The 24,802-nt window shown below is 38.6% G+C and overlaps 1 long non-coding RNA gene across 1 annotated transcript; it reads left to right on the plus strand.

Moving 5' to 3' along the window:
• The first annotated feature begins 492 nt into the window (after positions 1 to 492).
• LOC137410174 (uncharacterized) lies at positions 493 to 20,569 on the plus strand. Its single transcript, XR_010981009.1, has 5 exons — positions 493 to 555; positions 11,335 to 11,441; positions 13,792 to 13,897; positions 16,495 to 16,558; positions 20,033 to 20,569. It is a non-coding gene; the product is annotated as an uncharacterized lncRNA (long non-coding RNA).
• Positions 20,570 to 24,802: the final 4,233 nt, after the last annotated feature.

A 24,802-nucleotide genomic window follows, 5' to 3' on the forward strand; every position in this document is an offset into this window, starting at 1 on the left:
CTGCTCACATGGGCTCACAGTTAGACAAATGCGATACAGTGGCAGTAGCTTAACAAGAACCGTTCGTGTTTTTGTGACGGTAGGTAAAAGTATTCTGCATTCATTTTTGTACCCCTGAAATATTAGTTACTAAGCAAAAGGCTATTTCAAGATTGGCAGCATCAACAAGTCAGTGTGTCAACCACTGTGCAGGTTGTAGCTGGGTCAAAGCATCACTGACTCTCCCTCGTGGGTCCCTAGCCAGCTCTTGCGAAAGTTCTAACCGTAATCACACGTTTTGAACCAATCAGGACACAGCAGGGCTCAGTGCCGTGTATGAGACGTGGCGCCGGGTAATGCGACCTTCAAATCTATTCAGTACGTCGGTTCACATACCAGGGATGAATTATCTCCGCCTCCTATGAACTGAGGAGAGCGCGACTGGCTGTTGTAAGCTGTGATTGGCTGAGGCTTTCTCACTGATTTTAAGGCGGTAGCCAGCTCTTGCTGTTTGGCGAGCGCACGTAGTTACTGATGTAGAAATTTATCGACTTGGAGTAACAGCTGCGTGTAAAGGTAAGATTCAACAAAGTAGCATTTTTATTCTGTTGTATTTAGTGCTTGAACTGGGTTGCTAATAAGCAGTATACACACGGACTAGTGGTGATCTAAGAGCTTTACACATTACTAAAAAGTATCCATATTGTTTAAAAATAACATGCAAACATGTCCGGAGGATTGCTATGTGCACTAGGTAACTAGTAACTCCGAGCAATGAGATACAGCCCCACAGGGGCTGTATATCATTGCTCCGAGCAACACGATTTACAGCAATCGGCATCTAAAAAAAAATTCTCATCGGTTGTTGTATATATTAGAATTCACAATGGTAACTAAATTATGGTTTTATTTTGAATGAAACTGTCAAATATTCTCTTCTCTTGGTTTCGCTAGAAATTTTGTTATGTGCCAATGCAATCCGGTTGTAGAACATGTTTGCGTCACTCATGCGTTTCTCACGCCTTTAGCTTCCGTTATTAATAGTCAACCACACTTTTGCTTCTCCACAAGCTCAACAAGAATGATTATAATTGTCTTGTTTATTTAAAATGGTGAGAGATCATATGATATATACTTGACCTTGTTTTCAATATGTGAGTCTACTAAATAAAAATTCAGCCTGCGTTGCACAACCTTGGAACCAGATATGTGTACTAATTTTACGAACCACACAAAACTTTTAGGCTCTTCGTGTAACTCGCATAACCCTATTCTATACATAAAGCTAGCTGTTGCTAATTGATATATGCCTGTAGTGATTGTCTGTCACTAAAAGTTAGCATTATTGTTGCTGGTTTTTTTTTAATGCTTAGGTAGTTTGGGTATTTTGTCATTTCACAATTTGTACCAGTGTTGAATGGAGTGCCTAGGATGTATTAAAAATCAAGCTATCAAACTAAATAGTACCCTGGTGAATGGCAGGAGTTGCGTTTATATTTAGCACTAGCTGCATTACCCGTCTACAGGAGCAGATTCACGAGCAGCATAAGGTTTATTGAGAGTTGGCTTTCATACCGTAAAACAACTCCAAATATGCAGTTACATTTCCATCTCTCCCTCTTTCCTCTCTCCCTCTCTCCGTCTCTCCCTCTCTCCCCTCTCTCTCCCTCCCTCTTCCCCCTCTCTCTCTCCCTCTCTCTCTCTCCCTTTCTCTCTCCCCCCCCCTTTCCTCCTCGCTCTCCCTCTCTCTCCCCTTCTCTCTCTCCCTCTCTCTCTCCCCTCTCTCCCTCTCTCCCTCCCTCTTCCCCCTTTCTCTCTCTCCCTCTTTCTCTCCTCTCTCTCCCCCCTCTCCTCTTCGCTCTCCCTCTCTCTCCCCTTCTCTCCCTCTCTCTCCCCTTCTCTCCCTCTCTCTCCCCTCTTTCTCTCCTCTCCCCCTCCCTCTTCTCCCTCTTTCTCTCCCTTTCTCTCTCTCTCCTCCCTCTCCTCCTCCCTTTCCCTCTTCCCCCTCTCCCTCTCTCTCCCTCTCCTCCTCGCTCTCCCTCTCTCTCCCCTTCTCTCTCTCCCCTCCTCTCTCTCCCTTTCTCTCTCTCTCTCTCTCTCTCCCTTAGTTCAACGCAACACATGCGGATAGACAACATTTTTGGTTTTTCTGTTGGGCGTATGAAGAAACAGTTTTCGGCGTGTGCCTACTTTTGAGCAGGCGACGTATAGCTGGTCATGGCTGATGCAGGGTGGCAGTAAGTCGATAGCAGCTGCTCTCTTTCTTTTCACAATAGCGTATCGCAACCCTCGGAGTACTCGTGAAAGTTCTGTAATAGTAAGTTACAGTAGGCCTACTCGTAGCTGGAAAAAAATTAGTAACTCGGCTGCTGAAGGAAATGAACATGACCCACTATCACGAACAGCGGCAAATCCAACGTTATTAAGTAGTGGAGATGTGGCAATTCATAGACAATACAACGTCGTATAAGAAACACTTACCTTTTTGATGTGGAAATTTAGTAGGTGAGAAATGCGTTTTTCTAGTGGCTCCAAGAAACAAACGTTTACGTGACCTTCTCGGTACACGTTGGCAGTAAATATTAATGGCATGTAAATAACTACTCGTTAATTTATTTTATTTGATGAATAGTACATTTGTATAGCTGTATGGACACCTTTGTATAGGCCGCAGAACTCAGGAAAGGTGTTTTAACACGACAGAAAATTTGCCGTTTAAAAAGCGTGCTAACCGGGGATTTCGGTTAATGCGCTCGAGCAGTGAAAGAAAAACAACAGAATCGCCACACCTTTATATAAGCCGCTTTGCTCAAATCGTCAGAGAAAAGTAGCGGCTAATAGTCCATATTACGAAATTACGATAATTAGTACTCATATTAATTCGGTTGGCTTCGTTCGACCGAATGGAAAAAAAAGACCGCTCTATAATTTATTTACCGTTACTACACATATTATTTAATGTGTAGTAACGGTAAAGTGTACTACTCGCTTTCGCCGTCGATGGCTCGCTTGCGCGATCGAGTCAATGACGATGGCTCGCTTGCGCAATCGAGTCAATGACGATGGCTCGCTTTCGCCGTCGAGTCAATGACGATGGCTCGCTTTCACCGTCGAGTCAACGACGATAGCTCGCTTGCGCGGTCGAGTCGATGGTGATGGCTCGCTTTCGTCTTCGAGTCAATGATGATGGCTCGCTTTCGACGTCGAGTCATTGACGATGGCCCGCTTTCGCCGTCGAGTCAACATCGATGGCTCGCTTGCGCCGTCGAGTCAATGATGATGGCTCGCTTTCGACGTCGAGTCAATGACGATGGCTCGCTTTCGCCGTCGAGTCAATGGCGATGGCTTGCTTCCGTCGTCGAGTCAACGACGATGGCTCGCTTGCGCGATCGAGTCAATGACGATGGCTCGCTTGCGCGATCGAGTCAATGACGATGGCTCGCTTGCGCGATCGAGTCAATGACGATGGCTCGCTTGCGCGATCGGGTCAATGACGATGGCTCGCTTTCGCCGTCGAGTCAATGACGATGGCTCGCTTTCGCCGTCGAGTCAACGGCGATGGTGCGCTTGCACAGTCGAGTCAATGGCGATGGCTCGCTTGCGCGATCGATTCAATGGCGATGGCTCGCTTTCGTTGTCGAGTCAATGACGATGGCTCGCTTTCGCCGTCGAGTCAACGACGATGGTGCGCTTGAACAGGTGAGTCAATGGCGATGGCTCGCTTGCGCGATCGAGTCAATGGCGATGGCTCGCTTGCGCGATCGAGTCAATGACGATGGCTCGCTTTCGCCGTCGAGTCAATGACGATGGCTCGCTTTCGCCGTCGAGTCAACAACGATAACTCGCTTGCGCGGTCGAGTCAATGACGATGGCTTGCTTTCGTCGTCGAGTCAATGACGATGGCTCGCTTTCGACGTCGAGTCATTGACGATGGCTCGCTTTCGCCGTCGAGTCAATGACGATGGCTCTCTTTTGCCGTCGAGTCAACGACGATGGTGCGCTTGCACAGTCAAGTCAATGGCGATGGCTCGCTTGCGCGGTCGAGTCAATGGCGATGGCTCGCTTTCGTCGTCGAGTCAATGACGATGGCTTGCTTTCGACGTCGAGTCATTGACGATGGCTCGCTTTCGCCGTCGAGTCAATGGCGATGGCTCGCTTGCGCGATCGAGTCAATGGCAATGGCTCGCTTGCGCAATCGAGTCAATGACGATGGCTCGCTTTCGCCATCGAGTCAATGACGATGGCTCGCTTTCGCCGTCGAGTCAATGACGATGGCTCGCTTTCGCCGTCAAGTCAACAACGATAACTCGCTTGCGCGGCCGAGTCAATGGCGATGGCTCGCTTTCGTCGTCGAGTCAATGACGATGGCTCGCTTTCGACGTCGAGTCATTGACGATGGCTCGCTTTCGCCGTCGAGTCAATGACGATGGCTCGCTTTCGCCGTCAAGTCAATGACGATGGCTCACTTTCGCCGTCGAGTCAATGACGATGGCTCGCTTGCGCGATCCGGTCAATGACGATGGCTCGCTTTCGCCGTCGAGTCAATGACGATGGCTCGCTTACGCCTTCGAGTCAACGACGATGGTGCGCTTGCACAGTCGAGTCACTGGCGATGGCTCGCTTGCGCGATCGAGTCAATGACGATGGCTTGCTTTCGCCGTCGAGTCAATGACGATGGCTCGCTTTCGCCGTCGAGTCAACAACGATAACTCGCTTGCGCGGTCGAGTCAATGGCGATGGCTCGCTTTCGACGTCGAGTCATTGACGATGACTCGCTTTCGCCGTCGAGTCAATGACGATGGCTCGCTTTTGCCGTCGAGTCAACGACGATCACTCGCTTTCGCCGTCGAGTCTACGACGATCGCAGCGAGTCAATGACGATGGCTCGCTTTCGCCATCGAGTCAATGACGATGGCTCGCTTTCGTCGTCGAGTCAATGATGATGGCTCGCTTTCGAGGTCGAGTCATTGACGATGGCTCGCTTTCGCCGTCGAGTCAATGACGATGGCTCGCTTTTGCCGTCGAGTCAACGACGATCGCAGTCGAGTCAACGACGATGACTCGCTTTCGCCGTCGAGTCAATGACGATGGCTCGCTTTCGCCGTCGAGTCAACGAAGATGGCTCGTTTGCGTGATCGAGTCAACGACGATGGCTCGCTTGCGCGGTTGAGTCAATGGCGATGGCTCGCTTGCGCGATCGAGTCAATGACAATGGCTCACTTTCGCCGTCGAGTCAATGACGATGGCTCGCTTTCGCCGTCGAGTCAATGACGATGGCTCGCTTTCGACGTCGAGTCAACGACGATCACAGTCGAGTCAACGATGATGGCTCGCTTTCGCCGTCGAGTCAACGACGATGGCTCGCTTTCGCTGTCGAGTACGCCAGCTGACGATGGCTGGTACGATGGCTGATACGCCGCAATGTTGTGACACTAAGCAACATAAATTATTTTACATTATTTTATCTTAAGCTACCCTTAACATATTTTTAATTTTGTTTTTAAATTTCAGTTTTTGTATTTTTCCTCAGACTTGTAACTTGTCATCTTGCTTTCACTTTTGACTGGCTTCTTTGAAACTTTCAAACAGACCCGATGAAATAGGCCGAGCAATGCTATTCTCGTAAGCTGCCTCTCACATCCTAGTCAGGTCTAAAACCCTTTCCTACGTTTGTGTCTCAAATTTCTGATACGTTGAACACTAGTGTGTCGAGGTATAACTGTATACTCTTGTGTACACACTACACGGACCTCGTAAGTCGATAGGTGCTTTTGAAACAAAGTTTACATTATTTGTGTTACTCATTTGTAAGCCGACTCTTGTATTCTAGATTGTTCTGAAATAGTTATATTTTGAATACGAGTCAAATTTTGCTATTACCGAATGAAAATCAACTTTCAAAATTTAACTTTTTTCATTCAATACAATAAATAGGGTTGTTTGAGATGTTTAGAATGAGCTTGGGTATGACGCACAGTATTAAACTGGAGTTAACTCTTTCCCCACTACAACCGCGTAGTATGGCTTGGCAAAGCGTTTCAGTACGGCCAAGAACTGCATGATTATTGGGTTTTACGGAATATGTGATTACGTCTCGTTAAATAAATTAATTTTGTGGCCAAAGAGTTACAACTTTATCACTATTAACTGTTCGGTATCATTTATAGCATTTTATACTCTAACCTATAAAATTATCAAACAGTAAACAGCTCCTACAGAGGACTAATGAGTCTCTTGGCTCCATGCCAATTGACATAGTTAGTTAGTAGCCAATAGGAAGAGATACTGTTGTAGCAACAGTAGCTGGCTTGAGAAGACGTTATGTCAAACACAATGTCTCAGCTGGTGGTGATCACAGCTTAGATTTTAACTTTCACTGTTCTAAATTCGCTATTCTAACCAAATTAATTCAAACAGATTTTTGAGATGCGCATTTTGAAAACAGCATTGCTCAGGCTTTCTTGCCAAATCAGGTGGAAAAAGGTTTTATTAAGATCACATAAAATTTACTGTGAAAGTGAGGCCGGAAACACATCGGTGATAAGGATTTTGTGATGGCAGTGTTGAACTTTAGTAAGATAACTAAAACTTAGCATCAAGCATGTGTCTAGTATGTTAAGTTTTTCAAGTTAAATTCAACATTTAAGTTATATGTCTGCCTCGAAAGTAAGAACTCCTACAGTAGGTATTGTCCTGCTGTTGGTTTTTATGACTCATCACTATGGAGTAATGAGCAGCCTACTAGCCCCTTAGTAGCCAGCTTACAGCCTACTGGCTAGGCAGACGCCTCACCTTTATATCTATCAGTACTGGCGCAAAACCGGAGACAATAGAAAATTTAAACAAGCGAGTTAATGTAAGTTTAGTAAAGAATCGAAACTCAGCTTAAAGCGTGTGTTCAGTGAGCTAAATTAATTCAGGTAAGTTTCAAATTTAGTGTACCGAACGCATCGCTGTCAAGTCTCTATTAGACCTTCTCTGGCCACTACGTCTGTCTCAAGAGAAAAGTCCTGTAGTAGCGCATATTGAATGGTTACATTTCATTTCATGTTTTAGCAACAAAGTATTTGTTACTTTTTTAGCATGCGCAATAAATTATAACAACAAAATCACGTTTTCTCACTGTAATATATTGTTTAATGTGGGGTGTTTTCATAGTGTAGTAACAAATCAATTTATAATTAGTTGTTTTATATAAGAAATGGTGCCTTGAGAAATTAGTAAATTGTCACACGAGCTCAGTCTTAGAATGCATTAAGCTCCTATGTAGAAGTATAATATATTGTAGCCTACTTGGTACTAGCTCACTTAGTCTGGACATCAGTATTGTATGCAGGTACTATTTTGTGGTACCTACTTTTGTGTATTCACTTAGTTTTTAATTTATTTGTTGTTTGTATAATCAGAAATCAGTTGCTTTCTGTTGCCAAAATCCTATCTTAATGTGAGTTTATTCAATCTGCTTTTACGATGGCCATGTTTGCCTCAATCTGCAAGGTGAAACTGGCGAAAATCGCGAGGCAACCGATTTACATGTATGCAAATTTTTATCAAATGTATTATGTTTGCGAATGATGGAAATGGCACTTAGAAATGATGCATAAGATAATAGCGAGCAGTATATTACATTCTAAACATTCTCACACTTCAGTTGTTTTATTTTGATTAGAGTAGTTCTAAATATGCTCTTATTCAGAATGCTGCTAAGTCTGACAAGATTGTACTAATTATTGACCTGTAGGTCAATAATTAGCACAATCTAATTAGCACAACAAAGCCCCTTTTAATCCACATCACGCAAATGTCCATCAAAATACTTTTTAATAATGGACATTATAGAACTCGAAGAGGTAGCTCAACGTGTGCACAACTCCAAATCATCATCATTCGCGTCATGGCAACTGGTATTATCTCTGATAAACTTGACCTTTGGCTTGTAAGCTTATTTTAAGTGTTTTCCTTCCTGTGAGTTCATTTCAAATAAATAGTTGTAACGTTTTGAGCACACTATTTAGATCATAACTCAAAAATCGTTAGTTTGGTAGTAATTGACCAATCAGAAAATGGTCAGTCGAAAACTCTATAGAATGATACTAATTTTGATAAAATTATATTCGACTAATACAGACATTTGTAACATAGACTTATCAAGACTATAATTGACATTTAAATATACTTAAACTTTTCCATGGATGCAATCGGCTTCCTCGCGTTTCAAATATGTTTTTGAATATGAGGCTAGCGCTAGCATCGCAATCTTTAGCCCATTTTCGATATCGGCACCTTTAATATCCGCATCTTCGATATCCCATCTTTGATATCCCATCTTCAATATCCGCATCTTTGATATCCCATCTTCAATATCCGCATCTAGCATCTTCATTTAAAAGCGTTTTTAAATATACGTCTGCCTCGAAGGTAAGAACTCCCTGCGGTAAGTTTTATGTTGTAACGTTAAATTTTATTGCAGTTCATAATCACTAAATACATAAACTTACCGTCGGTAACTGTAGTTACTAAAGTTAACATTTTATTTTGTTACTAATTTTTAATACATAGAGTATGTATTTAAAATGCTGATGATTCTCACAAGGGTCTGTTTGTATTAGATAATCACTATGGCTTTCTATATCCTGCTATACAACATTTTCGCCTTGCAATACCAGCACTGCAACACATTAAATTCATATGGCAAGGGTTCATTCACTGTACAGAAATTTGTGTTGTAAATCCATAAGACTGCTGGATTTTAATGAAAATTTAAAAAATCATTGACAGTTCCATGCTCGCTGTTTGTGCTATATAAAGTTGTTAAATAATATACAATAATAACAAAACAATAAATAATAATATATAAAATTAGTATCTAGATGTTCACTAGTCATGCCAACCGAACTGCTGGTTTAATCACTCCCAGTTCGTCTGCTGGGGTTGAAGATGTTGATCAAAGAAAGGGGTCAGAAAGTAGTGATTTATCTATATCACACGTTTTTTATTTCTGTTATTGTATATTTACTGCTAAGGTTTATTAAACTTGTAAACGTTTTAAAAAAACTAAATTATGTTGCTGAGCATTAATATTTGATCGCTATTCATTGTCCCATTTTATATTCTACGCTCACAGTAAACAGCTCTCTAAAGAAGCCAATGAGTCTCTTGGCTACATGTCAATTGACCTAGTTGGCCAGCAGCCAATAGGAATAGATAATGTTGTAGTAGCGTTTGCTGGCTTGAGAAGACGTCATGTCATACACAATGTCTCAGCTGGTAACAGAACCTTCTGTTGATCACAGCATACATTTTAAATAGAAAACTTGTGGATGTCCATTTATATCACTAAATTTCCGTGACTCAGTTAATCAGTGAGTTTGTATCATTCACAAGATTGAAATGACCAAAACCAACCAGTCAACTAAATTTTGCTACTCAAATTTATTTCTATTGTTTCAAGTTACAAAATATGGAGACAACACATGAAAATGGTGTGCGAGAAAATGCATGGCAAGCTATTCCATTTTAAACAGTTTTCATACTTGAGTTGTTCCTATTCCACAAGCGTGCTGCCAAGTGAGACAGAAGTGTTCCACTATGACCTCTGTTATAGAATTCCTCGTTGTTTTTAACAAATTACCTGTGTAAATCTTCTACATGCGATTTCCATTCAACACTTATTGCATGGTTGCTCAACGTGCACACATTTTCAAATCCGTATCATTCGCACAATGGAAAAACATAGTATAGCAAATATAAGATTCGATATAACATAGTTGGAATTTCTAAGCAATAACAATAATATCACTTTTTAGTCTTTGAAGAACAAAAAAAACAGTCAATTTTTCAAAGAGTTTGTTTGCCTGTCTACTATATCACTAAAATTGTTCAAACTATTTTACTCATAATTTTATAACTATACAATTTTTTTAATTTTGTCAGAATCGGTTTCTACAACAAAGTTCCAATTAATTACATTAAAGGTATGGGCTGTCCTACTTAGGATGAGTTCCTTATTTGCTATAAGAAGAGGTTTTACGATAGAAATATGTAATTGTGGACTTTTTAAATGCTGGCTTTGTTAACCAAAGATCATACCTTTATAGCTGTTTATATTACATAGAAGTCATGAGCACACAACTTCTTCATTTGTAGCTCTGAGCAGTAATAGTAGCATTAGTTGAGTTACATACTGTTATTATTACCATTGCTCATCAACACTCTCCTGGTTCAAGATTATGAATAGTAGATTTTATAGGTACTAAGATGGATTTGTAGCAGCTTAACCTTTTGAACCCTGGCCGTTCTTGTCAATGCGTCAGTAACCATGGGCAATTGGTCCAAGGATCTGAGGTTTTTATACTTGTATTAAATATATCTAAATGTGCTCATAACACAATGATATTTGGTGAAACACAAGCAAGAAAGTCGGACAACCCGCAGCAAATGTCATCAAACAGCAAAAAAACAGTGTTTCACCAGTATTCTGACTAAAACTAAAAATCTGTATGATTTAAAAAACTCGTAAAAATATTTACTTCTGATCTAATGCCTGTTCAACAATTAATTTGATTGGTTTACGCTGTCACTTATAAACAGCATATATGTAAACAGTATCGTGTGAATGTCGGTATTCCAGTTGTTAGGTTTCTGACATACCCTACGGAATGCTGGCCGTTATGGTTCAAAGGGTTAAAATTCAAAGTACTTTTTCGTTCCTTTCGGTGTTAATTTTAAATATTAACTTGGACTCTCCTAGCCAGTCATGACAAAGCAGCAGAAGTAAATATTAAGCACTCCAAGTACATACACACAAGTGTTTATCACTAGAGTCAGCTGCAGTGAATTCAAAGTCGGCGAGTTCTTTCCATTTTCCTGTGATACTCAACTCACAAGACTTTTATTTGTTAAATGCAAGATGTTAGTAGAATACTATCTAGCTAGCCATATCCTTTTAAACTAATAGAACATTTATTTAACACTTTTAAATTTGATAAATTTAGCTTGTCTAGTAGTATTCTGCTGGTGAATGTAAGTTTTAACAGAAAGATTTGTTAAGATAAATTGTATAAAATATTGTTCTGCAGCCATCTTTCTTTGCTGTTATACGTAACATTTTACCTGTAAACTTGTAGTTATTAATTTGGGAAGGCCTCTGCCATTTCCATAGAAACACAATAGTCACAAAACCATGAACTGCAGGTTTTGTACAGTCAGACTCAATTGCATAGCTGATTCTGTTTGTTGTTGAATTCCTTGCATACATGTATTTGTAAAATTTTAACAATGTCGGTTTGTAAATTATTCTGTTGTATTGCTCATTGATAAGAATGTGTAGTGATTTCCTATGTTCATTGTTTGTAGGTACATGAAGTACAGTGATAGGAATATCTCACCTCTGCTCCACATCTGGCTGTATTCACCCTAATATATACTGTTACTTTTATGGATCGTTTTGGCATGGACTGGAGGTGAGTGAATATCTGATGGATATATTAGCAGCTTGAGACTTGAAGCCTGGTTCCCATATACGTCGCAAAGCACCGGCGTCAGCACCGCAGGCTACTAGCGGTGCAATGGGAACCTACGCGCCTAGGACCGCCGGTAGTTGCCGGTTGCAACGCAATTGTTTTGCCCTGCTCAACTTTCGCAAAAGACCGCAGGCAAATCCTTACGGGTAAAGGTCACCATTATAGGAACAGCATGGCGAGCCTAGCGTCGCAAGCGTTTTGCTGCGCATGTTACCGCCGGAGTCTCGCAATCGATATGGGAACCAGGCTTTACTCTCCCCCATCTCACTAGTAGTAGTCCTTTCCATCTAAATAAGACTACTGAATTTGGCACTAGTCCAAACATCATGTGCCAGCCTTCTATAAATATCATAGGATGAGTAATTTACTAAAGGTCCAGCCACAGGTAACAATTAATCGTTATTTCTGACCGAAATCACAAAACTATATCATTCAACCTAAAATGAAAATAAAACATCTTATTCTTTGAATTCTGAGTAAAATGAAAATTTACTTGTTCTTTGTTTGTGCTAACTTATAGCCTGAGATCCTAAATATACGATGGCATAATTTTGGTAGAATATGTTAACTCTGTGACCCGTGATTAATGTTTTTGTGTAGTTACCTAAGCCTGGTTCTTATATACGTCGCAAAGCACCGGCGACAGCACCGCAGGCTATTAGCAGTGAAATGGCAATCTATATATGCTCCGTGTACCGCCGGTAGCACAATAGTTTAGCGGCTGTAGGGAAAACCTTCCCGAAATGTACTGGTACAGGTAAAGGTCACCATTATAGCAACGGAATGGCGAGCGAACATTTTATTTGATTACGCGATTATGTTTAGCGATGCTGATTTATATGTGAACAGATGCCGCCGAGCCTAACGTCGCAAGCGCTATCCTGCGCAAGTTACCGCCAGAGTCTCGCAATCGATAAACCAGGAACCAGGCTTAAGGTGAGCCGTTATAAAGCCAACGTATGCCAGCTTGTCTAGAACCTTCTATTATGTAATTAGGTAATGATGTGTCCTGATCACATTACGGTTACAAATTTTATAAAGTTATAATTTTATTACTAACTTTTTTACATAATTATAATAATAGCGCGTATATTAAAGACAACTGTTCTCATTTCATATAGCAATAGTACAGAGTCTAGTCTGTTCATAGCAGCTCTCCTTTCCATAGTGTTTCCATTGTAATTGACAAGCTTTGTTGTAAGCGCCGTTGTCGTGGAAACCTATTCTATATCACGTGCCTCGGAAGAGAACTAAATTGGATGATGTACTAAAAAGCGGAGAGGCGCTTATAAAAGGTTTGAAAAGAAAATGACAATCAAATTCCAGCAGAAGCTTTCAAGGGGGAACTTGAGATTAAATTATTTTAATACGTGATTATTTGAACAGGTCAATGTCTTTGTTTTAGCAGTCGGAATTGGGCTGCATTTGATAATAGTGGTGATTGTCTTCTCCTAGATCAGTTGGCTGAAAAGCGAATTTAGAGCCTGAAGCTAAAGGAATTCAGTAACAGACCTAATTCCTTTAGATCCTGAAGCTAAAGGGATTCGGTAACAGACTGAATTCCTTTAGCTTCAAGGTTTCAATCATAAGTCTATTTGTTGTCTTTCAGCTTTAGGTTTTCAATCATAAACATATTGTATTTTAGCTTCACTAGTAAGCTCGGCAGTCCCATTCACCATGAGAGATCGTCATGAGTTATCAGCATGTGCATAATTAACTCTTTTGTTACCAACTTAAATTCTTTAACAGGACTTACATATGTATCTGTTAAAACCTAATAATCCACATGGACGTGCGTAAATCGTCATAACAGTTTTGCCACACGGTCTATATAAATACTTTCATATTAAATTAATCATAAAATGTTACATCGGCTGTTGAGAACGAATGAATGAAAACAAACACTTTTTCGACTGTTTCTAAAAAGACTGCGAGTGTCTCCTGACTTCTGACGATTTATTAATATTACTACAATTCGCGGCATTATTATTACTATTGCTAAAATATTAATAATCTCATTAGTACTATTGCTCAATAAAATTCATCAAAATTTCATAGATCTATAAAATTAATAAAGTTTTGTAGATGTAATGCGTCTAATAAGACTGTTCATTGCTAACAACAAATTACAACGAAAGTTAGTTTTTGCAAAGCAAAACTACCCTTATTCTATCTGTTGTTGAATTCCTTACATAATTGTAAAACTTTAACAATGTAGTTTTGTGTATTATTCTTTTGTATTGCTCAATGATAAGACAGTGTAGTGATTTCCTATGTTCATTGTTTGTAGGTACTTGAGATCAGTGATAGGATCGTCTTACCTCCTCTCCCCATCTGGTTGTATTCACCTTAATCTCTAATGTTACTTTTATGGATCGTCTTGGCATGGACTGGAGGTGAGTCAAGATCTGAAAGGTATATTAGCAGTGGGAGGCTTTACACTCCCCCATCTACTAACCTGTCTTGACAAATTGTTGTTTTTGCGGATTTGTCCCCCCGTCGAGCGAGCAACACAACAGCTTGTCACAAGACGTACTGCACCTGATTCATCAGCTGCACTTATAATGAGTTATTCTCTTCCGTCTATGCGGCTTGGTTGCGATGTTATGTCGGTCGCTCCATCGATAATCATGACGAATTTCACACAAAAATTTATGTAGAAAAAATAAGATTACAACGTTTAACCAGCGACCAGTCTCTGCGGTAAACTTCAGTAGAATTTAAGAATAAAATAAATTGAAAATAAAATCCACAAGAACAAATAAAACCGACTGATACAAAAATAGAAATAAAACTGACTGAGCGAACAAACAAGGACATGTTTAGTCGCTGTTGTTGCTTAAGTTCTCAAGTTCTAAAATTTACCGCAGAGACTGGTCGCTGGTTAAACGTTGTAATCTTATTTTTTCTACATAAATTTTTGTGCAAAATTCGTTATGATTACCAATGGAGCGACCGACATTACATTGCAACCAAGTCGCTAAGACGGAAGAGAACAACTCCCTAGAAGTGTAGCTGATGCATCAGGTGCAGTACGTCTTGTGACAAGCTGTCGTGTTGCTCGCTCAACAGGGGAACAACTCCACAACAACAACAGCTTGTCAAGACAAGCTATCATCCCACCAGTAATTGCCTTTTCATCTAAATAAGGCTACTGAATTTGGCACTAGTCCAAACATAGTGTGCCAGCCTTCCATAAATAGCATGGGATGAGTAATTTACTAAGTCTCTGTACAGGTATAGTGTAGGACACCTGGTTGAGTCAGTGCAGAAGGCTATGTTGTGCTGACCAGTAGATATGTTTTCATAGGGCTGTAGTAGAGTAATGGGTGTGTGACACCTCATAGTAATCCAGGTCTGCATATGAAGTAACAGATAAACAAGACCTTTATGCAGGATCTTGAGTTTGACTAGTTTTTGAATTCAGGGAATCCTGCTGAACCAGTTTTCTTTTATTAAGGTTTTTCTTTTTGATGAGGAAAAAAAAGGTTTTTGTAATTTGTATTTGGTTACTTGTATTTAAAGTATATATTTGTGACACTGTATACACAGTACTATATGTGTATGCAATGTCTATACTGTACTATATTAGTTACAGACATACCTCTATATACGAGTACTTCAACATGCGAGATACTCAAGATACGAGCTGACTTTTTAGCAAGTTCCTTCCTTGAAATACGAGTAACCTTTGAGATACGAGCCAGTGCTTGATGGCCACTATATAGCCACTATATGGCCAAGTATGCAAAGGCCGCTTTTGACAACAGGATCCTTCAGTATTTCTCCTTGAATCCATTTAAAAAACGCTTTTCAAATGGTTGGCTAAAAGTTATCCACAATGTCTGTCTTGAAAGTAAAATCTCCATAAAGTAGTGTACATAATGATGTTACATTCTATTGCAGATCATAAAAACTGAATAGGTAATTTGTTAATTTTAGAGCGCATGTTCGGAATTGCAACAATTAAATATACCATGTTAATCATAATATCATGTTCAAGTGTTTTTTCACGGCATACTTATAGATTAATTGGTAGTTTGATATTTTTAATTGGAAATATTGCCTTGAGACACAAATAAATTGACATACGAACTCAGTCCCGGAATGTATTAAGCGCCTATGTCGAGGTATGACGGTAATATACTTGAGTGTGATAGGCCTACATATGGGTATGGTATATATCCGTATACGGTTGTGCTGCACGATAAACCGATATCATTCGATGTGACGACTTATTTCCGTGGATGATTTTATATTTCGTCAGTTTTCAAGTCGATATGAATATCAAAACCGATATTTTATTAAGATATCGGCGTAGTTTATTTTGCAAAACTTGAGTTGTCCACTCTTCTGATTGAAAGAGGGGACAATTTCCTTTTTTAACTGATATTGACCAATATCCTTTCATATCGTTCGTGTTAAAGCCTAACATTATATATCGATAGAAGACAACTCTAATGTTCGATTATTTTCGATACTTGATATATTAAAGACCAAATAATCAAATATACATTCAAAAATATTGTACAGCGCTAGTATATGGTATGTACCCATGTATGGTATGTACCTGTATATGAGCCTGTGTATCAGCCTATGTCAGGTATGTACTCACTCGTTCATGGTACACGCTTGTATATGCTATGCACACGTGAATGGTATGCGTCTGTGTATGCCATGCTATCATGTATACTATGCTCTCGTGCATGGTGTGCATGCATGTATGGTATGGTATGGTATACACGCGTGTATGGTGTGTGCGCATGTATGGTGTGAGTTAATATATGGTATGCTCCCAACTATGGTATGCACCCATGAAGGGCCCTCGTCCATGTATTGTTGAGCCATTATTTGAGTTGCCGTTGTCTTCTCTTGGTGATTGGAAGTTAGTGTTAACATGTAGACAATGCCAAGTGTTACCCGTTACCTTGTGCTATTATTTAGCGTGTTGGAACATTGGATTTTAACAGTTGTTCTCTATACTAATTTGTAGATATGACTAGCACTAGTTAATCCACTTGAAGACTCGCTTCTGTCCACCACTACTACTACTTACAGTAAGTATGGCTGCCTGTATTAGTCACAGTATTATTACCTGTTGTTAACATAGCCTATGCTTGTACTGCACACTTGAATCTATTCATATTTTTATAGCCTCAGGGTTTCAACCATAAACCTATACATTTTATGTTAAGCCTTGTAGCTTTACCCTTTAACTCCTATGGGTTAAGCTAAAAGGATAAAGGTTTTTAGCTTGCCAGTATTCCGGCTGCTAGGTGTCAGAAACCCTAGCAGCCGTAATACTGGCATTCACATGGCTCTGTTTACTAAAGCTGTTTTAGGTAACAGCCTAACCAACCAAATTAATTCTTGCAAACTTGGTTAGACCAGAAATTTCGCTTCCATTTGTAACAGATTTCAAATATCTTTACTCTATTTGTTTCAATAACAATTTTTATTAGAACGCTGTCGCGAACAAACCGATACGACTTGTTTGGTTATAGGTCAATAATGATTGTGATGCAAATACAGGACTTGATGATACTAAACTACAATTATCCAGTTCACTCTGATTCATGAAACAATGATGATCGTGTGTTCGATGGAAATGATGCTAATGTAATAGTTTTTACAAGCTTTTAAAATCGTACAAATTTTATGGTTTTAACCCACGACGGTGAAAGACTGTTTTATGCTGTTTGATGACATTTGCTGTAAGTTGCCCGTCTTTTTTTACTTTTGTTTTACCGAATATCATTGCATTATGAACACATTTAGATATATTTAAAAAAAGTTTCAAAACCTTAGCTCATTAGACAAATTGCCCAGGGGTACTGACACTCATTGGCAAGGTCATCTAGAGTTCAAATGGTTAAGGTTGTTAATCCAATACCTATTCGTAGGCGTGTAGCATTCAGTTTTTAGTCATAGACCTATTTATATCATTTTGGAATTAATATTTAGTCACCCTTAGCTTTATATATTCCGTCATAGAGGTATTCATTGGTTGATTGTTTTCATGGCTCTGTAAAATGACCCCTGATTGGTCAATTGGGTCGCGGTCACAGAAACCATGGTTAAGTCGCAAATCACGAAGTTGAGTTATTCGACTTTAAAGTTGCACTAACTGAATTTATAATTTTGGTAAAGACTTTTGTAACACGTGCTTCTAGACCAATCAAAGAGTGATCTTTCTGAATCTGTAGTCAGTTTAGATAATAGTCTTAAAACCTCAGAAAAAACCCTTAAAACCGTTGCTATGCTAAACAGGAAGTACTAAAAAATGGCGTCCGAAAAACGTAATTGTTTCTTTTTTACCGATTTGAAGGATAATTCTGACATTTTGGACACTTATAATGAGTACTTTGGTATTTCAACTGATGCCAAAAGCAGTGTAAGTAAAGGGAATGACCATGATATATTCCTAACCATTCTTATAAGATTTTTACTATATTTAATTATAAGAACAATTATTCGATTTTATATGATTTGATTATAGGAAAAATTATTCGAATTTGCAAGATCTAAGTATAGAGTGACCCATGATGTGCAATATGTTACTGTTATTATTTTTTTAAACATTTTGTTGATCATACTACGGTTGTGCTCAATATCACGGCACAGCCAAGCCGTTTTTAATATCTGCAAAATTAGGTAATACATTTTCTTATAGATATACAGCCATTTCTATGACAACCAGCCAAAATCTGTTTAGATTTTTAAATTCAGCATAATGTTTTTGATATAAAGACAAAAATCTAGATGAATATCACAACCTCTTAATATTGGTTGCTATGACGTTTTGAAGTGTAAACAAAACTGTGCATCGGTTTTCGTTTCTCAGACTTTAACACCAGTTTTCTCGGAACTATGTTTTCGCACTGATGGTAAACATGCATTCAGTTTATTGACCATAAAATCTGCTGTATTTAAGCTAGAATCAAAATTTTTTTTGCAAAATAACTATGAGAATTTTCTCCTTCTGTTAATGCGGATAACTCTAAATCTTATAATCCCGACTTGACCATGGTTTCTGTGATCATGACACAATTGTTAGAATTTTTTTCCGTACCCATCTTGTCCATTTTAATTGTATATGTCTAGTGGGAGTCCTACCGCACAATGCTGTTGTCAGAATAGTCACTTTTAAAATCACTGTCACCTTTTTCAAGTTGGTAACCAAAACAACCTCTTTCTTCACATTCGTTATTTTAATACAAATATCTATACTGGTGGCACTGGGTTGAGTTAAAAATCTGAAACTTGCTCAGTTTAAACTTCTGCTAACCAAAAGCATGGCTCAACCAGCGACCTTCACAAACATATTAGAGATGTTTGGGAGCGTTGCTGATTACTCCGCGAAGAATGACAGCCGTTTTAGGTTTTTAGAGCTATATTTCTTGTAGTGAAAATAGACCGAGATTGTCTTTAATAATCACTGTCAGTCACAGACATGGAAACTGATTTGCTGTCAATGTTGTGGCATTTCATTGCTCTAATTATTTGGCAGTCTATAAATGCTTGGCCAGATGCTTCAAACCAAAACTAGTGAAGTTTCAGTTGACCGTGGTGATTTATGAACAAATAATAAGTTAGTAAAGGTACGGCTACACGTAACAAAATTTCCGTTGGTTCTAACCAAAATCACAAAGTGATTGAAACACATAGAATTATTCTGCGCTGCTAGAATCGTGCTAGCGAGCATGATCTCAGCAGCTTTTGCAATTAGTATAGTCCAAGAGACGTATAATGACACACAATAAAAGTATAAGTGCAAATCAACATAGTACACACGATGCAACTGCCTAGATTGCGTTATTGAATGTATTTATTGTTTGAACGCTATAGCTACAATTTGTTTATTTTTTAATTCTATTTCCTTTTTAGCAGCAAAAGTTTTGAGGTAGAGAATGTTGACATCTCTAGCGCAAACAAGTCAGTTGCATCGTATTTACTATGGTAACTTTCTGTAATATTTTTCTTGTGTGTCGCATTATGTTTTCGGACTGCATATATCTTTAAATTTGCTAGAGTCGTGGTCACTAACCAACAATAGCGCGACTTAAACAGTGACATTGTGTGTTTTACGTTGAAATGCTTCCGTTTTTTTATTGTGTGTCGCGATACATGTCTTGGACTATACTAATTGCTAAAGCTGCTAGAATCATGCTCGCTAATAATTTGTTTAATCTGTTAAAAGCGTTTCGTCGATGAACTCGGTGGGCATGCACAGTTCAAATAATTCTGTGAATTTCGACCGATTAATTCTGTGTTTTTCGTGATTTCGGCCAGAACTCGGAACCAACGAAAAATTTGTTACATGCAGCCGTACCTTTAGTAATCCTACTTACGCAATCCTCGTCACCTACATTGATAAATGGTCGTCTCGTCTGTAACTTTTTAAATATCCCTGTCGTCGGATCGCCAGAATCGTCACAAACCATTGGAGGACCCCCTCTAGTGTTTTATAGACCTATTCTATTTATCCATTGTCAGTTTATAATCTCAGAACCATTTCATTCCTTTTTTAGAGTCGCGTTCCTATGGCTGACATAAAATCAAACCCTTATCGCTCAGTACTCGAAGAGAAAAACTGGCAGCGTAGATGTAACAAAGAGATTGCCTCTTCGAAGGCAGGTCAAATTACAGTTCGTTAAATGACATTTTATCCATGTATTACTATAGGATCAACTCATAGACGCATAGACTTCATATTCATCTATAGCCTTATTTCCTCTCCAATACTAGTTCTGGCTAGTTTTGACGCTTACAAATGGCCGGTTTATACACTCGGACTTGTTGAATTTTTGTATATTGGTCATTTGAAAAAATTTGTTTTGACAACAAATTTTCTGTTTTTGCATTTCTGCCAGATTCTTTGCTACATGCTCACATAAGTAGACACGTGATGAATAATTTCATAAAACTACCATAAAGCTGCTTCACTCTATTGATATATTTCAATAGAATTTACTCAATGTCAATAGTATGCAGGAATAATAGGAAACTGACTGTAGTTTACTATGAATATTGATATTATAGAGAAATACAAGTCTATGACTATTAAATATACTCTTATGTTAGCGGCTTACCTCTTTGATCTCTTGTTTGTCAAATATATAACCAATAGGTGGATGGATAAACATTATTGTCGGAGATCATACTAACCATCGCAGCGTCGAGAGTGTACAATCTTGAAGTCTTAGAGCCTAACCACAAAATACAAGTCTCTGTGGTGGTGAGAGCCACTCGTAAATTGTAAGCGAGTCTTTTCAATGACGATAGAAAAAGTTGAAGCAATCTTTCTTAGAGTTAGCATGCATTGTCGTCTTCTCAATAATACCAGTTGTTCTCTAATTATAACCCAGATACGGCATTCCAACGTTGAGAAACAAAACTAGATGAAATAAAAATGGCATGGCTTGATGTTGCGTGTATAACGAGGTAAATAATCATGTTTTCATCAGGACTTATATAATGAATTTATGGAGCATTGCGTGACGTCTCAGCCCATCATCATGTGAGATCCGTGGAGTTGGAGATGAGTAATAAAGCCTAGCATAACTACAAACATTAAAAACAGTTGAAAACATAGCCCTACTATCGACAGCGAGTCATAAATACTCCATAGTTTAAAAAGAACAAAATTTGACCTAAATTTTCCTTTTGATTAACTTTCGAAATTATAAACCTACTTTCTATTGCTTATGAAATGCCAGGTTGTTGAAAACAACATTTTTTAATAAGAATAAATAATATCCAAACAAGCGATTCCATTGCGTATTAGCAAATGATGCCCTTTTCAGTCGATCATTCACAAACATGCAAATGCATTGCGTATCAAGAAATGTCTTTTTCAGCAAATCATTTGTAAACAAGCGAATCCATGCTGACAAAAATGCATTAACAAAAAGCAAATATAATAGGTTTTGCTAAATACGTTAAAGTGTTTGAGCAGTTGTTTCACATTAGCCAACAGGAAATCAGTTGATATTCAGGGTAACTCTTCAACTGCAGTTCTCTCAGTAGTGAAGTCGGGCCATATGTGGCTGTGTGAAAGATTATATTTATTTCTGTCAGCCGGTAACTTGTCTTTTGGAATACTGTGACACGTCAGGAAGGTGCTTGTTTGTATTCTCCCAAGCATACTCATCTCCTTAAAAACTGCCTTATCGTTTTGTCATTCTTATAATATGCAATAAGTAATTAAAATGGATATATGTTTTTGAGAACTGCTCACGTTGAAAAGGGAACAAGTTGTATGGACTAATATAACGAATGTCATTATCCGATCTTTTGTAATAGAAGTTCTGATTGGCTGCCAAATTACATTTTAGATGCTTAAAATAGCATACTGTTTCAAATCATGTATTTAAACACCTACAGTACTGCGCATGCTGCTAACATGAAGAGTGCTACTGTTGGTCACACTTATGACAGGGCATCAAAAACACCAGCACCTCAATTTGTAGCACTGTGCGCGCCAGTATAAATAGACCTTTGTTAGATTAGAACCAACCAAAGTGTCAGGATCTTTGTAAGGTCAAAGTCATCGCTCAGTTTCCTTTCAGGTCTTTGGCGCAGTGCTGTGCTTGCTAGCATTGGTGTGTCCTGGCTGCAGCTGTCTACCCCTTTAGCTTCATTATGCATTTGATTGGAGTGTGTAGCCTGGCCTAATGGCCAATATTTTAATACTCAACATTTAATCCGTTTGCTTGACAGCTAAGGCTATGTTGACTTACTGAAATAGATTGTTTTAAGCCTGGTTTTCATATACGTTGCAAAGCACCGGCAACAGCACTGCAGGCTATTAGCAATAAAATGGGAACCTACACGCCGAGGACCGCCGGTAGTTGTCGGCGGCAATGCAACAGTTTAGCACTGTTCAAATTTTGCAAAAGACTGGAGGCAAAACCTTTCCAAAATGCACTGTATGGGTGAAGGTCACCATTATAGAAACGGCATGACGAGCGAACATTTTATTTGATTACGCGGTTATGTTTAGCGATGCAGCTTATATGTGAACATATGCCGCCGAGCCTAGAGTTTTGCTGCGCAAGTTACCGCCGGAGTCTCGCAATCGATAAACCAGGAACCAGGCTTAAGTTAGTGTTTAATACTGCTAATGGATTGGTAGAAGGTGGTTAGGTATGTCAAAAAGACGTGAAACTGGTTGAACAACAAGTAGCTGAACATGAACAATATGGCTAGTCAAGGAGACAGTGGCTGGACAAGCGGAGGGTGACTAGCCATCCAGAAAGTAACAAGACACACAGAGACATGGGGCGTGTGAGTGCTTCTCAATATCTGATAGGTTTATGTAATTTTCAACCTAGTTTAAAAGGAAAGTTTCACCTATTGAATTAAATGAAGTTTATTAAACATTAAAAATAATTCAACTTTCTCGCTAGTGATTTGCAGTTTGTTTTAAATTTATTAACATAAAGGTTATTTTAATAGTTTAGACTTTATAATTTACATTGTGGTAGGCTCATTAAATTATATTCCAGACATTTCGAAAGGAGTTGTTTTTTCTTATAGGTTCTGTGAAGTACTACAAACAGTTATGTAGTGTTTGTCTAAAATAAAAAGTAACAGATGATTTTTACTACAATATTTGTATGTCTTCTTGGAGTTGTCTAATCAATGTTACCAAATATCTGCAGTAGACACATAAAAGCTAGTTATGCTTTTAATTTTCTCAACTTTTCTTTGGTGTTGAAAGGCGCCATTAATTTACGTTACTGACCCCTTTTTAATGCGGAGTTATGTAAAAATTTAACTAAAATTGACCTCCTGCTAATAATTTTAACAAATACTGTAGCAAATTTTGTACCAAAACCTTTTGAATAGTTTTTGTGCAAGTTTTATATTTTCGTATATTGCCATTGTGTTTCGCAAAATATTCGTTTTTTTGCGTAAAATCATAAAATTGCGACTGAACCTGTATTTTATGTACTCAAAGCTAAGAAATAAACACTTTAATTTTTCCAGTTGCTGGCGAGTAACTCATAACTATCCCAGCTTTCTTTAACCAAGTGAAATTCGTTAAAATGGGTACTCTGTAAACTTAATGACATGAAGTCTTTGTCGTGGGAAAAAAAGGAAATTCAATCATGAATAGTCATGTGAGAGCAACTCCTATTTAGCTGAATATTTTTAATAATCTTCATTACTATAATATAAGCCGTGTCTGTTCAATGTCATGGTTGGAAGTTAAAAAAAGATTGACTCGCTAGGGATTTGAACCCACAACCTCTGGGTTGTTGGGTAAAATCCCTGTAGTAGTAGAAGTTAAGTCAGCAAATGACTTGCGAATTAGCAACCTCTTTGCTAATTAGCAATGTTTTTGCTAATTAGCAAATTATTTGCTAGTTAACGAAGAAGTTGCTAACTAGCAAAGAATTTGCTAGTTAGCCACTTCTAGTTAGCAACTTTGCTAGTAAGCAAAGAATTTGCTAGTTAGCAAACAATTTGCTAGTTAGCAAAAAGTTTGCTAGTTAGCAAAGAATTTGCTAGTTAGCAGAAAATTTGCTAGTTTGCAAAGAATTCGCTAGTTAGCAAAGAATTCGCTAGTTTGTAGAGAATTTGCTAGTTAGCAAAAAATTTGCTAGTTAGCAAAGTTGGAGCGATGTTGTTGGGACACTTATGACACATGTCAACAAAAACACCAGCACCTTAATTGTTAGCACTGTGTGCGTAATAAATATACCTTTGTTGAGGCAGACCCGGTTAAGATTTAAGCCTTTGGCTGGGTTAAAGCCCTGCAAATCAGCAGAAAATCCTGTAATTTATTTCTGAAAATTTAATAAAACCTTTATTCTATGAACATGCATAGATCAAACTGAAATTTATTTCTATTAAAAAATATTTTGGACGTAAACATTCATTTACATACTATGTACTACTACAAAAAGCTACAAATATGTACAATTGTCCCTCTATGAAATGCTTAGCAGCATTCTTTTCGGTAGACTCCAACACTACAGCGTATAACCGTGCGAGCAACCATAACGATAAATTTTCTCTGTATATTCCAAAGTTTTAAAAGTTTATATTCTATCCATCATCTGAATTATTTTCTGTACTGATCAGAAAAAAGATCACAAACCATCGCAAGATCAACTAATTTTATTATTTTATCGCTTTGAACGTCGAGCCGTATGTTGACTTGTTTTTCAACTTCCATTTTTGCAACGAAGTTGTGATTTCTATGGCTTTTAGCACGTGGCGACGTCTCTCAGATAATCCTTTCATTTTGTAATTCATTGCTTAATATCCTGTTGATGATATTTTAAAAT

Source organism: Watersipora subatra, unplaced genomic scaffold (assembly GCF_963576615.1).
Source record: "Watersipora subatra unplaced genomic scaffold, tzWatSuba1.1 SCAFFOLD_132, whole genome shotgun sequence".
Classification (NCBI taxonomy): domain Eukaryota; kingdom Metazoa; phylum Bryozoa; class Gymnolaemata; order Cheilostomatida; family Watersiporidae; genus Watersipora; species Watersipora subatra.